The sequence below is a fragment of the Delphinapterus leucas genome, chromosome 2, assembly GCF_059928025.1.
Source record: "Delphinapterus leucas isolate spDelLeu-1000000601 "Yukka" chromosome 2, BTC_Dleu_Yukka2, whole genome shotgun sequence".
NCBI classification, from domain to species: Eukaryota; Metazoa; Chordata; class Mammalia; order Artiodactyla; family Monodontidae; genus Delphinapterus; species Delphinapterus leucas.
The window spans coordinates 149,000,851-149,018,422 of NC_143130.1; positions in this window are offsets into that span (position 1 = coordinate 149,000,851).

Genomic DNA, 17,572 nt, shown 5'->3' on the forward strand with positions numbered 1-17,572 from the left:
CATCTTTTCTTTCCTCCCTGATCAGTCACGGTGACTCACACTGCCCTGGGCTGGCTGCCGAGAACCTCCAGCTTCTCTCTGTGTGGCTGTCAGGGTGAGGGTGGTAGAGGTGGTGCCAGAGGGTCCTCCCCTGGGTTCTCCCTAAGACACCAAGGTGGCCATGTTTCAGGGTCTGATGGAGCTGTTCGCGGTTGATGAAAGAATTCTATCAGCTCCAGAAGCAAAATGAAGGGATGAAGACCTGCCCAGCTGGTGGCTTTCAGCACATATGTGTGCAAACTTCAGGGAGGGACGTTTCTTAGGGTGCTGCCATATGTCACAAATGGTTCAGAAATTTGCACACAAAAAAAGTCCATGCCAAAACAAGCAAATCTCTAACATTTGGGGTGAACCCCTCTGCCTTCTTAAAGAGGTTTTAGGGCTTCCCTGGTGGTGCAGAGGTTGAGAGTCCACCTGCTGATGCAGGGGACGTGGGTTTGTGCCCTGGTCCGGGAAGATCCCACATGCCGCTGAGCGGCTGGACCCTTGAGCCATGGCCACTGAGCCTGCGCGTCCGGAGCCTGTGCTCCACAACGGGAGAGGCCACAACAGTGAGAGGCCCGCGTAGCGCAAAAAAAAAAAAAAAAAGAGCTTTTATATTTAAACATTTAAAGTAGACGTGCATGTGCCACATCTGCGCATGCACACACACACGTATGTCATGATGCACACAGCATGCCCACGTCCTCACAAAAGCTTGTGCCCATGTATATACGTAAGCATACCTGTGCCACCCACCAGCATACCCGTGCAGACAGACATACGCACCCATGTACTCATACAAACATGCAGACTCAGAATGGAAGCCCCGACCGGAGTCTGCCTAGAGCGAAGCCATTCTCTCCTTTGCTGTCCCTGGGGTCACCAGGGATCGAGGGGACATCATCTGATCTCTCGGAAAACCGTTCTTGCCTTTGCGCACTCAGAGCCCAGGGTGATGTTTGAAGCCTGCAGGACAAACTTTGCATGTAGGTTTGGGGGATGGCCATTAAGGCCTCTGCAGAATGTTCACAGCATCCACTGTGGGGCTGGAGGGAAAGAGGGGTAGGCTGGCTTTAGATGCGACCCCTTGGATTTCACTGACTTTTGAAGTCCTGGGCGTCAGTTTGGGGCCCAAGAGAGGAGGGCTGAGGACTAGGCTCTTGGCGGGTGGTGGCAGGTGGAGGTGGAGGGGGGTCTGGTCTGGTGTGGAGTCCCTGGGACAGGGCAGGGAAGTAGTGACTGCCCAGTGGCAGAGGCCAAGAGCATCGGTTGGCCCATCCCTGAGAAGGCCAATTAGCAGTGCTTGGTTTTAGGGCTGTGGGCTGTGCCCCTAACTTGTCCAACTGGAGGACGCGGGAAGGACTGGAGCTTGGCAGACTCCAATGGAATAAGAGCTGCTCAGGATGGGGGTGGGGGGGTGAGGGGGCTCCCCGCTGAGAACCAGGGGACTCTGACAGTCCCGTTTGCGCTCCCTCATCTCATTCATAGCCTCAGATGAAGTACCTCTATTTTCTGGGCCTCGTTTTCTCTGGGGACAGCTCTTTGCTCACGTGACTTCATTTAATCCTCCTGGGAGCCTGAGGTAGAGGCAGGAATTGTGCCCATTTTATAGCAAGAACGTCAGGTCAGACAGTTCATGAGGGGTGGAACCAAGAATTAAAGCCCATATTCTTTCTTCTTTAAAAAGGATTGTTAGATTTTCAAAAGTCACAAAAGCAACATATGCCTGTTTTTTTGGTTTTTTTTTTTTGCGGTACACGGGCTTCTCACTGTTGTGGCCTCTCCCGTTGCAGAGCACAGGCTCCGGACGCGCAGGCTCAGCGGCCATGGCTCACGGGCCCAGCCTCTCCGCGGCATGTGGGATCTTCCCGGACCGGGTCACGAACCCGCGTCCCCTGGATCAGCAGGCGGACTCTCAACCACTGCGCCACCAGGGAAGCCCATCATATGCCTGTTTAAACACGTGCAGTGATACAGAGCTCTCTAAAGAAAAAGCTAAAACTCTCTCTTCCTGCCCCTTCTCCCCACCCCACTTCAATCCCATCTCCCTGAGCTAAATATTAACAGCCTACTATGGAATTTCCTATTCTTTTCTCTATGTTCATAGAAATGCATATACACATATACATAGCTAGCTTTCTCTCCCTTGCTCTCTTTACACAGAAAATGGAACCTTATAAATGATTCCTCAACTTGCTTTTCCTCTTAAAATATTGGGGACATCTCTTCAGAACAGTGTGCTGAGATGTACCTCTTCCTTGGAATGGCCTTAACACAATTGTTTACCCATTCCCCACTAATCGGCATTCAGGGTGTTTCAAATCTCTGCCAATATACACAATGCTATAATAAACACTCTTACACATAGGACTTTGCACTCATGCCTTTATTTCTGTTGCATAAAGTTCCCAAACTAGGATTACCGGTCAAAGTTTTGTATATTTTAAATTTAAACACACCTTGCCAAATTATTTTCCCCCAGGTGGTGGAAATGAGTACCTCCGCTAGCTGTGTTTCCCGAAGCCTTATCAGCGCTGGATGTTATTATTCTGTTTTCATTTTCGCCCATCTGATAGATGAAAATGGCATCTTTTTTAAATTTTTTTTTTATTTTGATTTTTTACCTATCAGTTGTTTCATATGTTCATTGGCAATTTGTATTTCCCCTTTAATGAACTGTCCATATCCTTTGCCCAGTTATTTAGGTTGTCTTTTTCATATTTCAGAGATTAATTTTTATCTGTCAAATGTGGAATAAATAATGAGTTACTAATCCATAGGATATTATTTGTCTTCTGAATTTAGTAGTATTTCTGCCATAGGAAAATTCTTAATTTTTGTAAAGTCCAATCGATTTACTTTTTCCTTAATGGCTTATGGGCTTCCTGCCTTTCTTAAGGATCTTCCTCAATGTTCAGTTATTCTAAATTTTATTATAATATTTTTATTGTTTTAAAAATATTTATATTTAAAATTCATCTGGAATTTATTTTAGTACCTTTTATGAAGTGAGGACCTAATTTTGTTTTCTTCCATATAAGTAGCCAGTTATGTCAACACTATTTATGCCAAGCTATCTTCCTTATTGAATTAGAATGCTCATATGTCACATACTAAGATCTCATATTTCTAGATCACATTTTGTTCCACTGATCTGTTTTGTCTTTTCCTCAGCCATTACCATATTGTTTTGATTATAGTGGCTTTAGAGTTAGTTTTTTTAAATTAATTATTTATTTATTTATTTATTTATGGCTGTGTTGGCTCTTCGTTGCTGCGGGCAGGCTTTCTCTAGTTGCGGCTAGTGGAGATTACACTTCCCCGCTAGCAGTTGCAGTGCACGGACTTCTCATTGCGGTGGCTTCTCTTGTTGTGCGGCACAGGCTCCAGGGGTGCAGGTTTCAGTAGTTGTGGCTCGTGGGCTCTAGAGAGCAGGCTCAGTAGCTGTGGCGCACAGGCTTAGTTGCTCTGCGGCATGAGGGATCTTCCTGGACCAGGGCTCAAACCCATGTCCCCTGCATTGGCAGGCGGATTCTTAACCACTGCACCACCAGGGAAGTCCTAGAGTTAATTTTAATAACTGGCAAGGCAAATCTCTTCCATTGTTATTTGCCTTCTTTTGGGCGTGTGGGGCAGGGGAGAGGTCTATTCTAGAGAGCCCAGGGCTCTTTTCAGATGTTCTTCCAGATGAACTTTAAGATCTTTCTGTCAAGATGAAAGCAAAGAGAAAAAGCAACTGGTGTTTCCACTGGAAGGACATCCGTTTTAGTCTTAACATGAGCTTCCAAGCCCAGGCTCCTGCTGCTGTACAGGGCTGTCGTAGGCGCTTGCTGGTCTTGTGATCCTCTGAGTACATAGGAATGAGGTGAAAAAGATAAAGGTGCCTTTAGCCCGAGTTTGGAACTTGCCCTATGCAGAATATTGTTGTGTTTTTCCCTAGGAAAAGAAACATAAATTTGTGTTACGTTCATAGGGTTTGGTGATTATGTTTTGGTTTAAAATGTATAATGGATCGGAGATAACTTTGTGTTGGTTACCACGCTCCAAAAAAATACCCTGTTCATTCCTCCTTGGGTATGTAGGTTAAGTTTGTTTGTTTGTTTTTTAAGAGATGCCAAGATGTAGAGCTGCTAGATAGGAGGGTGTGCACGTTTAACATTCCAATAGCTACTACTAAATTACCCCGCCCTCCGTGGGGCTGTCCTCCCAGGCTCCCAGCCCTCTCCCACACCTTGTCAACCCTTGTCAAGGGTTTTAAGGGCCATAAAAGAGATTGGTTCATGTTACTTAAGTCCCTGCTTAAGAGCTATTAAAAGGAGTGGGCGGCCAACTTGGAGTTGACACAGTACTCTGTATTCCACTCCCACACCCTCTCCCTGCCCCACGCAGCCATCCCAGGCACAGATCATACAAAGCAAGAAGTACCAGCTTTGGATCTCCCTCTGGTTCTTCCTGTCAACTCTAATGTTTTTCAACAGCACTCAGGGTGCAAAAAGCTCTTCCTCTGCATCTTTCTCTCTCTCTCTCTCTCTCTCTCTCTCTCTCTCTCTCTCTCACACACACACACACACACACACACACAGCTTTAGGAGTGCTTGCTGTGTGATGGTGCCCTGGGAATGCTGAGCTAGATTCTATCCCTGGCTCTGTTCCTTTTTTCAAAGTCTATATTTAACCAGTTTGGCCCTAAAGGGAATTAACCAAGTCAGGGCTCCAGTGAGTGCCAGAGGCTTGGGATTACACCGAGGTTCTGACCTGGAGTCTGAGAATGGACCTCAGGGAGTTTGTGAGCCTCAGAAACCGCCTGCAGCGGCATTTGGGTTCATGTGTGCTTTTTTTTCTTAGGCGAGTCCATAGCTTTAAATAGGATCTCAGAGCAGGTGTGAGACCACTGCCCGCCCCCCCGCAAAAAAAGGTTAAGAACAACTGCCACAGGAACAGAGTAAGTAGCTTTATGAGCAAGCAGAATAAAAGAATGGCATTCTAGAATCTAAGGAGGGGTTCTTAACAAGAAGGACTGAGAGGGGGGACTGTATGCAGAATTTTCTGTGAAAATACCTTCTGAGTCTAGGACAGAGAGACTTCATTAGATCCCCAAAGAGTTCATAACTCCCAAATTGAAGAATCTCAGACATAGAGGCTTAATGATGTTAAAGTACTAATGGCATCTGAGAGGCTAGATATTTCTAATAGCAATTTTTTCAAAATAAACACATTTAGTTCATCATAGAAAATCTGAAAAAGTCTTCTAGAAATCTTCTAAAAATCACCTATAATCCCAACATCCAGAGATAATAACTTTAAAAAAAAAAAAAAAAGGATTCTTGGGAATTCTCCGGCAGTCCAGTGGTTAGGACTCTGCACTCCCACTGCAGGGGTCATGGGTTCGATCCCTGGTCAGGGAACTAAGATCCCGTGTGCCTTGCAGCCAAAAAAAGGATTCTTCCAGAGTGTCTGTATCTTTCTCTCACACTCTCCCATTCTCTCTCTCCACATATGTGTGTGTGTATATGCAAACCTAGAATCCTACTGATTTTTTAACATGAATTTTTCTACTTATTATTTTATAGCACTGTCTCCTGTTGTTAAATAGTTTTCTAAAACAGTGTTTTTCAACCTTCTTTTAGCAATGGAACCTTTATTTTCAAACCAAATCTTATGCAAAGGCTAAAATATAAAATAAATAAAAGATGTGATGTCCTAGCTAAAGCATAGGGAGAGAAGAAACACAATTTGAAAGCCCCTGCTCTAAAAATACAAGTTTTAATGGCTACATAGTGTTCTATTATATGAACGTGTAGGGTGGCCAGATTTAGCAAATAAAAATACCAGATGTCCAGGTAAATTGGAATTTCAGGTAAACAATGAATAATCTTTTAGTATAACTATGTTCCAATTTAAATTTCAGATAAACAACAAATATACTTTTTTAGAATAAGCATATCCCATGCAATATTTGGGATATACTAAAAAATTTTAGAAATTCTTATTTAACTGGGCAACTTGTATTTTACATGGCAACCTTATCACGTGCCGTAGTTTACCTAACTAAAATCCCACGGTCGGACGTTTAGATTATTTCCAATGTTTTACTAGTATCAAAAATATTGAGCGGTATATCTTGTACCCATATCTTTATATATTTATTATTTTATAACACCTTAGGATCAGAATTACTGTACCAAAGGCTGTAAACATTTTAAAGTCTTTCAATACATTTGCCAAGTTGTTTCCCCCAAAGGAATGTACTCTCGAGGACTGTGTATGCAATCACCTGTTCTCGGAGGGGTTAAACATGCGTCAATCCATTATTAGTGGTGTATGTTAGGTGGTCATTCTGCCCCTGCGAGACGCTGAGACATTAAAGTTCAAAGCTGGCAGATTTGATCCATGGGCTCTGGGATTAGCCAAAGGGGGCTGGTTAGCTCAATAGCATCTGGGTGCTTGGGGTCAGGGGTCCAAGTTGATAAGCAATAGGGTAGAGATGTACAGGCCTATAAAAGGAGAAGGTGTCACCAGGATAGACTTCACCCACAAGAAGTAAAGGAAGCTGCAAAGAGCTAGGCCCATTGTAAGGCATTATTTTAAGTAAGCAGCCTTGCGTTCCCTAAAGACAACCATTCCAAGCAGGGGAAAGGCTACAGAGGAAAAAAATCTCAAAGGATTTTTTTCTACTTGAAAAATAAAAATTACATGAACATAGTAATAACCGAAAGGATGGAAAATCACTCATAATCTCCCCATCCTAACAAATCGCTGTTTTTATTTTTCGATATGCCTTTCTTGTCAAGCTCCATAATTTTTACATAACTGCAATCACAGAGTATATACAATTTTTATCTTGCTCTTTCCTCCCATTATTTTTTAAAATTTATTTATTTAATTTATTTTTATTTTTGGCTGCGTTGGGTCTTCGTTGCTGCGCACAGGCTTTCTCTAGTTTCAGTGAGCGGGGGCTACTCTTCACTGCGGTGCGCCGGGCTTCTCATTGCGGTGGCTTCTCTTGTTGCGGAGCACGGGCTCTAGGCGCGCGGGCTTCAGTAGTTGCAGCACGCAGGCCCAGTAGTTGTGGCTGGCGGGCTCTAGAGCACAGGCTCATAGTTGTGGCACATGGGCTTAGTTGCTCCGTGGCATGCAGGATCTTCCTGGACCAGGGCTCGAACCCATGTTCACTGCATTGGCAGGCGGATTCTTAACGACTGCGCCACCAGGGAAGCCCCTTTCCTCCCATTATTGTGCAAGTAATTTTCTGTGCTGCTACACAGCTTTCATAGCTAATATTGCTAATGTTATTTTTTCTTGATTTCACAAGTAATAATTATTCATTAAGACAAATTAGAACATCTAGATAAAAATGGAATCACAATGCACATATTAATTTGTAGCCTGTTGTTGTTGTTTTTTTTTCACTTAACTGTGTATGGCGAACATCTTCCCATGTTAAAAAAATACATTTCTACATCTTTTAAGATAGTTGCAATGTATACTGTTGGTGGGGGGGTGTACCAAAACTTATTGAACCAATTCCCTGTTACTGGAAGTCTATGGGATTTTCCTCCACCATCTTTTGCTATTGTAAATGGAATCCATTTTTAATCATTTCCTTAGGACAGATTTCTAAAGTTAAATCATATGTGCACATCTTTTTCAGACTCTTGATACACACTGGTAAGTTTACCTCTAGAAGATTTGTACCAGTTTATACTCCCTCTAATAACATGAAAGAGTGTATTTATTTCCCCCTAGCCTATGACAGTTATAGTAAATGGTTGCCAAATATTCTTTTTAGTTGATGGAACATAATTTACTTAATCTTTTCTCTGCTGTTGACATTGGATTGTTTCCAAATTTTCATTCTTATAAATAAGACTGTCATGAACATCTTTATGCCAGTATTTGTCTATAATTAATTATGTGGTTAAAATAAGAATCCTAGATGAGAAGGCATATTTACACGTCACTCCCTTCTTCCAAAGGTTAAATTTAAATCTTCTGGGTATGTGGGAGATTTGGGGCCCATTTGGTACCCTGCCATGACTAAGGGAAGATAATGGACAGAATAAAATAGAAAAGGCCATGTGCCAAAAGATATAGCACTAAAAATGTACTGCCAGACTGTTTTCCAAAAGGGTACTAATTTAATAACCATTCTGTTGACTTAAAAATTAATATAATCCTCAAAGATATTAGTCAAGGGAGAAAAGCACTGTGTGCCGTTTACCCACCGTAATGTCATTTCCTGCAAATGACTCAAACCACAATAAAACACACATTTCTGTCCCTCCTGGACCCAAAGCTAGCATGCCCATCTGCCTAGCTCATGCACTTGGCAGAAGCCACAGTGGGGGTCTCAGGTTCACCCGCTTCCTGCAGCTCCCCCATTCTAGAGGTCCTTTGTATTCTTACTTCCTGTTCGAACCCGAGGCCCCAGAAGGAGCAAGTACCATTTTGGTGACACTTAATCAGAGCTGCTGACCATTCCTCCAGCTCCCTCGGAACCTGGGTCTCTGGGGAATAATGTACACACCTTCCTAATGTGACAAACACCCCCCCTGAGCACCTACCATGTATCAAGGTCACATAAGAAGATGCTCTTGGCTCTTTAGAGGGCCTCCGTGATCTGCAATAAATATGTCTTGAACAATGATGAGGTGAACGGATGTAGTTATAGTTCATTTAATGTTCAAGATGGAAGAGGCCTCAGAGGCCATCTTGTTCAACCCCCCTCCTTTTATACAATCATTTAGTGAGGGCCTCCCATGGCCCGGATATGATGTATCTTATTGAATACGCTTGACACCTCTGGGTGGTAAGTATCATCACCTCCTTTCTGCAGGTGAGGAAACTGCTATGCTCAGAGGTTAACCCAGGCGCTGCAGAATGACTTGTGGGATAGCTGGCCTGAGGGACTCCACCGACAGCCTTCGAAGCCCTCCTTGGCCCGCCCGCCCCTTTCAACCAAGTTACTAAGTTAAGCACTCAACACCAGGCACTTTTAAAAGGTTACAAAAGCTTAAAATGGACAAAATGAAAAGGAAATGACACCAGTCGCCCGTGAGCCTCCCTACCAACCTCTTCAGAGTGTACTTCTCTGGTCGGCACCTGAGATGAGGTTAATAGCCCCTGGCCAGGATTTGCCCTGCACCCCATTTTCAGTTGTTAGACTCACGCTTTGGGGAGAAATCAGGAGAAACCCAGCTGGCTCTCAAGCATTACCTGAATGATGGATTCACCTGCAACAACACCCCTATCCCTGCTCTCCCCCGACCTTACATATTCTCTCTTCATCTGGCTCTTGATTTGTATCCTTCAGTATCCTTTGTAATAAACTGGTAACCTAGCGAGTTCTCTGAGCTACTCTAGCAAATTAATTGAACCCAGTGAGGGGGTTGTGGGAACCTCTGGTTTTAAGCCAGTAGGTCAGAAGCACAGGTAACAATGTGGGCTTGCAATTGGCATCTGAAGTGGAAGGCAGTCTTGTGGGACTGAGCCCTCAACCTGTGGAATCTGATACTACCTCTAGGTAGATAGTGTCAGGATTGAGTTGAATTATCGGACACCCAGCTGGTATCCAAGAATTGCTTGTTGGTGGTTTGCGGGAAACCCCAGCACACCTTGCATTTGGGTCCCAGAACCCTTTATCTGTCTTTATTACAGGGGTCTCAGCTAAGAATTCAGAAGGGCAGAAGGAAGATTATTTTTCCTCCCTTAAACTTCCCTTCCCGTCCTCTCCATCTGGTACTTCTGCTCCGGTTGTTACTTCTGCCCCCAAATGTTACAGCTGAGGAAGGGCTTACTTTTCATCAATTTATTTATATCTGAGATTCACTTTGAAAATGTTAATGTTGATGATGACGGTAATTAGTTCAACTCTTTTAGGTAGAGAAGAATTAAGCTTCATCTAGTTTTTAAAAATAATTTTATTGTAAAAGAATAAGTACTTATTTACAAAAAAATTCAGATTTGTATAAACGAAAAGGTAAAATTCTTTAGTCTTCCAGCCCGCTCCTGTGCCGCTTGCTGGAGGTGACCACTGTTTAGCAGTTTGCTGTGTATTTTTGCAAACAAATCTATGCATTTAGATATGCATGTATTTATGAACTCTTTATAGGAAATGAATCACAATATTCATACATAACTTATTCCTTCTAACATTTGTTCAGAATTCTACTGTAAGGATAAACTGTAAGTTATTTAATCAGTTCTCTACTGATGGGCATTTAAATTATTTCCAGCATTTTAAATAAATACTACTGTAATTAAGATACTTGTATATTTAAAATACTCATGTGAGTTTAATTATAGAGTTAATATCTAGAAATGTAAGGTGATCATACAATCTATCATGTAAACTAAGGCAGATTCTAATTCAGAGGGGCTCCTGAGAGCACAGGTATATACTGAGACTGTCTCAGGAAAACCAGGTATGTGTTTATACAAAATTGAAACTTCTACTGAGTCAAAAAGTAGCATTTAAAATGCTGATGTTGTCAGGCTTGGTCATACCAATTTATAATCCACCAACATATAAGGGCTTCTGTTTCTTCAAACTTTCAAAATACTGAGCATTATAGTAATAATTATTTGCGAATTTACCAAATTAGTAAGAAATTGTACCATTTTAACTTGCATTTATTTAATAATCAGTGATGTTGAACCTCTGTCATTTATTATTGGCCATTTGTATGTCATATATATATATTTTAATATTTATTTATTTATTTGGCTGCATTGGGTCTTCGTTGCTGCACGCGGGCTTTCTCTAGTTATGGCAAGCAGGGGCTACTCTTTATTGTGGTGCATGGGCTTCTCGTTGCGGTGGCTTCTCTTGTTGTGGAGCACGGGCTCTAGGCGTGTGGGCTTCTGTAGTTGCGGCACTAGGACTCAGTAGTTGTGGCTCGCGGGCTCTAGAGCACAGGCTCAGTAGTTGTGGCGCACGGGCTTAGTTGCTCTGTGGCATGTGGGATCTTCCCAGACCAGGGATCGAACCTGTGTCCCCTGCATTGGCAGTCGGATTCCTAACCACTGTGCTACCAAGGAAATCACAGTATGTCATATTTCTATGAACTACTTGTTCATATCCTTTATGGCTACATTTCTTTTTTTAATTTATAAGAAATTGAGCCCTGGAAATTAGGTGGCATCTTTTTTTTTTTAATTGAAGTATAGTTGATTTACAATGTTGTGTTAACTTCTGCTGTACAGCAAAGCAACTCAGTTATATGTAGATATACATTCTTTTTTATATTCTTTTCCATTGTGGTTTATCTTAGTACATTGAAGATAGTTCCCTGTGCTATACAGTAGGACCTTGTTGTCCATCCATTCTATATGTAATAGTTTGCATCTACTAACCCCAAACTCCCAGTTCATCCCTCCCCCACTCAACCCCACTTGGCAACCACAAATCTGTTCTCTATGTCTGTGAGTCTATTTCTGTTTCATAGATAGGTTCATTTGTGTCATATTTTAGATTCCACATATAAGTGATATCATGTGGTATTTGTCTTTCTCTCTCTGACTTACTTCACTTAGTAGGATAATCTCTAGGTCCATCCACGTTGTGCAAATGGCATTATTTCACTCTTTTTTATGGCTGAGTAATATTCCACTGTATATATGTACCACATCTTCTTTATTCATTCATCTGTTGATAGACATTTAGGTTGTTTCCATGTCTTGGCTATTGTGAACAGAGCTGCTATGAACATAGGGGTGCATATATCTTTTTCTTTTTTAATTTTTTTAAAATTTATTTTTTGGCTGTGTTGGGTCTTCATTGCTGCGTGCGGGCTTTCTCTAGTTGCGGCGAGCAGGGGCTACTCTTTGTTGGGGTGAACAGACTTCTCATTGCGGTGGCTTCTCTTGTTGCAGAGCACAGGCTCTAGAGTGCAGGCTCAGTAGTTGTGGTGCACAGGCTTAGTGACTCCGTGGCATGTGGGATCTTCCCAGACCAGGGCTTGAACCCGTGTCCCCTGCATTGGCAGGCGGATTCTTAACCACTGTGCCACCAGGGAAGTCCCAGGGGTGCATATATCTTTTGGAATTATAGTTTTTCTGGATATATGCCCAGGAGTGGGATTACTGGGTCATACAGTAGTTCTATTTTTAGTTTTCTGAGGAACCTCCGTAATGGCTATACCAACTTACATTCCCACCAACAGTGTAAAGAGGGTTCCCTTTTCTCCACACCCTCTCCAGCATTTGTTGTTTGTAGTTTGTCTACATTCTTTTGAATTCTTGGTTCTTATTGATTCATAAGAGCTCTTTGTATATTAAAGAAGTTAGTTCTTTGTGTGGCATATATTTGGCTAATATGCTTTTTTCCCAGTGTGATATTTGTATCTTGACTTTCTGGTGTTTTTAGTCATAAAATCTTTAAGTCTTTATGTAGTTTTTAAAATAACATTTGAATTTCATGTCCAAGATTGCCAAAAAGCAAGAATAAAAAGTAAACAGTTTTTTCTTTATACTTCTTAGTTTCTTTTTTAAATTAAAATTTTTGGGCCACCTAGAATTAATTTTGGTTTAAGAAGTGAATTCAGCTTTATTTGTTTCCATGTTGTCTAGTCACTTTTCCTAGCATCATTCACTGAATAGCACATCATTCCCTTCCCCCTGCCATTTGAATTGCAACTATATCTTATGCCAACGCTTCATATTTACATGAGGTCTATTTCTGATCTCTCCATTTTCTTCTATTGATCTGTTTGGTTTTATGCCAGTAGTATCTTGCTACATAAAGCCTGCAGTCTTTGCTGTGCCTTAATATCTGTAGGTCTATTTCTCTATCTTTATTTTTTTTCAGATTTTCCCTGATTGTTCACTCATGTTTAAGCGCTCCCAGCTGAATCCTTCCTGTCCCCACCACCGCCCCCTCCCACTGCCAACACAGTTGTTTTTTGTTATTTAAACAGATCGCACTGAGTCTGTAGATTAAGTCAGGGAGGATTCATACCTTAATATCACTAAAACTTTTTCAAGAATGAGCTATGTCTTCCCTTTAAGATTCTGTTTAGCTACAGGCTGGCCATCAAGGAAAACATGGATGAGCATATATAATACGTGGCTCATTTAGATTACATGACAACGCATGACATAGTTGTTTGTTGTTGCCCATTAACAATGTATGGTTCGGTGCATTGTGCAAAACTGCAGTGAATGTGGTACATAAGATCACATTTCCATGGATCCCAGCACATGCATCTGTGATACGCTGTGCTCAGGTGATCTGTGTCTCTGATTTCTCATTGAATAAAACTGCATCTTTAGCGTATCCCAGAAGATATGCCTCATCAAAAGGGCTCTATTGGTTAAAAAATATTAGTATTATCCCTGTTTCCAGATTTTTATGGCCACTTTGTATATTGTACCTAGATAAAATGTTGGGCTGCAGGGGAGGTGAGAGTCCAGAGCATGGTCCTGTGGAGGGGACAAGTTGTACCTGTCCCAGCGGTGGCCCTTGAAGAAAGTTGCCCACGAGGCAGGCTGCTTTTTCCAGTTCCCCTTCCCAGCCTCCTTTTTCTTTATGTTTAACCTGATTTTAAAAGTCTGCCTTGTTAAAGAAGATGTGGCACATATATACAATGGAATATTACTCAGCCATAAAAAGAAATGAAATTGAGTTATTTGTAGTGAGGTGGATGGACCTAGAGTCTGTCATACAGAGTGAAGTAAGTCAGAAAGAGAAAAACAAATACCGTATGCTCACACATATATATGGAATCTAAAAAAGAAAAATGGTCATGAAGAACCTAGGGGCAAGACGGGAATAAAGATGCAGACCTACTAGAGAATGGACTTGAGGATATAGGAAGGGGGAAGGGTAAGCTGGGACAAAGTGAGAGAGTGGCATGGACATATATACACTACCAAATATAAAATAGATAGCTAGTGGGAAGCAGCCACATAGCACAGGGAGATCAGCTCCGTGCTTTGTGACCGCCTAGAGGGGTGGGATAGGGAGGGTGGGAGGGAGGGAGACACAAGAGGGAGGAGATATGGGGATATATGTATATGTATAGCTGATTCACTTTGTTGTAAAGCAGAAACTAACACACCATTGTAAAGCAATTATACTCCAATAAAGACATTAAAAAAAAAAAAGTCTGCCTTGGGAATTCCCTGGCGGTCCAGTGGTTAGAACTCTGCACTTTTACTGCTGAGGGCCTGGGTTCAATCCCTGGTCAGGAAACTAAGAACCCACAAGCCACATGGTGTGACCAGAAAAAAAAGAAGTCTGCCTCTGTCATGCTTTATCCCATTGATGGGTCTAACCTAATTGTTTAATTACATTAGTCATGAACCACAGGTAAAGTACTTCTGAACGTGACCCACAATGCCAATAATGTACTGCATCAGCCACTACACAGATTTGGCTCTCTGTTCTGAAAAGTGTTACAAACTGAGGTGCCCAGCCCATGACCAGGGCCTTGCTGAGTGCTAATGGGTTGAATTTTATCCTGGCCCAGCTGGTCGCGACCTCAGTGTTGAGACGGGAGGCTATTGCCGCCTTCAGCATCGTCGGACTCTTTATGTTCTATGTGTTACATGGCCCATTATTGCTTTTATTTTTTCAGTTAATATCTGACAGGTTCAAGTTCAATAGATTCTGAATATGAAACACCAGAAGTGCAACGATAACTTACAAACATTGACATATTACACCTGTGTGACTAGAGCAGAACGGGGTGGTGACCCCGACCGTATGTTGGCCAAGAGGGTGTGTGTTGGGCCTGGGGAGCCCTGAGAGCTGTCACAGCAGTTCTTTCCGCTGACATCCTTTCTCTCAGCCGCAGAGCATGGCAGTGTCGTTTGGGGGATTGATAACGATCCAGCAGACAAGAACCTGAAGGGGAATCAACTTTGTCCCCCTTTTGATGTGACTGCAGCTCAAGGTCACCAGGACCCTGGAGGCATCCCTGGCTGGAAAGATCAAGCAGGGCCTGGGCTGACCTGAGGAGATCTGGTTATGTGCTGTTTTGGTCTGAGTAATACAAACTCTTACACTTTCCGTTTTTCTGTCTTCTTTCTAGCCGTAAGCAGAGAAGTGTTTCCATGCTCATGTTAGGCCAAGAGATGACAGCACTGGGCAGATCTCCATCAGAGTCATGAACTGATGCTCTGAACCCTGAGCCCAGGAGGGAGGCTGCCTCCGGCCTGCACTTGTCAGGGCCTGGCTGTGGAGCTGAGGGACTCAGAGTTGGAAGTGGGGTGCCAAGCACATCTGGCCCAGAGTAGTCTGAAGGCACACAGAGGTAGCTTTGTGTTTAGGCTTTCCAGATGGACCGCCTCAATTCTAGTCCCAGCCCAGCCACTCAGCAGCTGTGTGACCTTGGGCTTGTTGTTTTACCTCTCTGGGCCTCAGTTTCCACCTCTGTAAAATAAGGGTGAGAAGAGCACCTATTTGGCAATAAGACTACTTGAAGATAGAAATAAGCACCTCGTATAGCATCCAGCTTAGGGTAGGCCCTCAGTGAGCAGACAGTATCGGTTCTGATTAGAAGAGGCCTAATCTTTCCTCATGGTCTGCAGCAGCTGTGGCTGGGAGGGTCAGGCAGAGATCTAGTACCCTTCACAGACCCAGGAATGCTCTACTCAAGCTGGGTAAACTGATAAGCAGGTGGAAACTGAGCTATCACACCACGTATTCCTAGCATGGACCACCTTCAGAATCCCTCCATCCCTACATGGCCTCTGGGCTGGGTAGAGAGTGGGAAATGAGACTCAGAGAGCTTGATTGGGCCTGGAAGCTTCCTGGATCTGAGCACAAGTGGTCTGGAACAGTGGGCCTGATGCCTTGTCCCAGCCTTAAATAGAGGATCCTAGTTGGCTCAGATATCTAAGAGAATGGGAAACGTGCCCTCTCTCTTTCTTGGTGAGATCACCATAGCCACTAGAACTCCTTCTTGGTGAGACCACTGGTATCATAAAGCTGTGCCGTCATTAGCACCCTGGAGAAGTCAGGTCATGGTGGGAAATCTAACTGGAAGTTCCAGGTGGGCCTCCCAGGCAGCCTCTACCTTGTGCTCCTTGGTACGAAATTGAACTAGAACCTCCCAGGCCTGTGAGCATAAGTGTTGCAAGGTGGGATTTCTATAGTAGCCTTGGAGGCTCTAGCTGAGTTGCAGCTGGCTCTGCTGATGGTGAAGCTCTGGGTCAGTACAAATAGAGGCCAGAAAACCAGACTCACGGTGAGGCTCCTGGGAAGGGGTCAGGGGAGATGGCCTAGGTCCCTCCTCGTTCTTGGTCCTGTGATTTTAGCAGCCCGTGACTAGCCGTCGCTCAGCACCCTGCATCCATTCGAAGCGGCTGCTCAGCCTTGGTGGCACACGGAGCACCTGGAGAGCTTTAAGAACCCCTGATGCTTGTGACCCACCCCTAGAGATTCTGATTTAATTAGTCTTGGGTGGGGCTTGGACGTCAGGATGTTAAAAATCTTCCCACGTGATTCTAATGTACAGCCAGGGTTGAGAGTCCCTGCTAAAAAGACAGGCAAGCTAATGATAATTAATATACAATTTATGTGCCAGTTACCGTGCTAAATATATTATCTACATTATCTCCTTTAATCCTCACCCTAATCCCCATTTTCCAGATGAAGAAGCATGCTCAGAAAGGGTAGGTGACTTTCCAAGGCCAGAGAGCAATAAGCACTGACATTTTATCCCAGGGCCATGGGATTTCAAAGCCCAGACTGGTAACCCCTATGACAACTACTTTTTTTTTTTTGCAGTACGTGGGCCTCTCACTGTTGTGGCCTCTCCCGTTGCGGAGCACAGGCTCCGGACGCTCAGGCTCAGCGGCCATGGCTCACGGGCCCAGCCGCTCTGCGGCATGTGGGATCTTCCCGGACCGGGACACGAACCCGTGTCCCCTGCATCGGCAGGCGGACTGTCAACCACTGCGCCACCAGGGAAGCCCTATGACAACTACTTTTGAGGCAATGTGTAAAGGAAGATGGGGACATATCTGGGGCAGGCCCTTGGTAACCTAGGTGAGTTCCGCCTGTGCCCAAGCTGAGGTTGCCAGCCCGGTGCCGCCCCTGGCATCTTGTCTGGTTGAGCAGGGGCACTGGCTGTCCAAGAGGGGTTGGCTGCTTCCGCAGAACCCAGCAGCTTGCAGGGAGACCCAGGGGACCCACCTTTTCATTTGGGAGAGGTGGAACCCAAGCCTGTGCTCTCCGAGATGGTGACTCATGCACTGTTTCCCAGCTCTTCTGATGAATGGCAGTCTTTCAACTTGGGACACAGCATCAGATGAAATTTTTGTCCTAGGGGAGTCAGGAGTGGTTGGGAATCACATTTTGTTTGCCAGGTGTTTGGCGTTTAAAGCAGACTCAGAAAAAAAAGTCAGGAGTCATCCATAAAATAGGACCAGAGCCTTTTTATTTGCAGTTTCAGTGACTTTAGTGAAAGGCAAACCCAGCAGGTACCTGTTTTACTGGCAATAAAAGGAAATTGGGCAGCAGTCATTTAGAAGGGGTTCAAGTTGTTTAAATCTGAAATTTAGGGGTACATGTGCGTATATGTTAAAAGAAAGTTTACAAGGC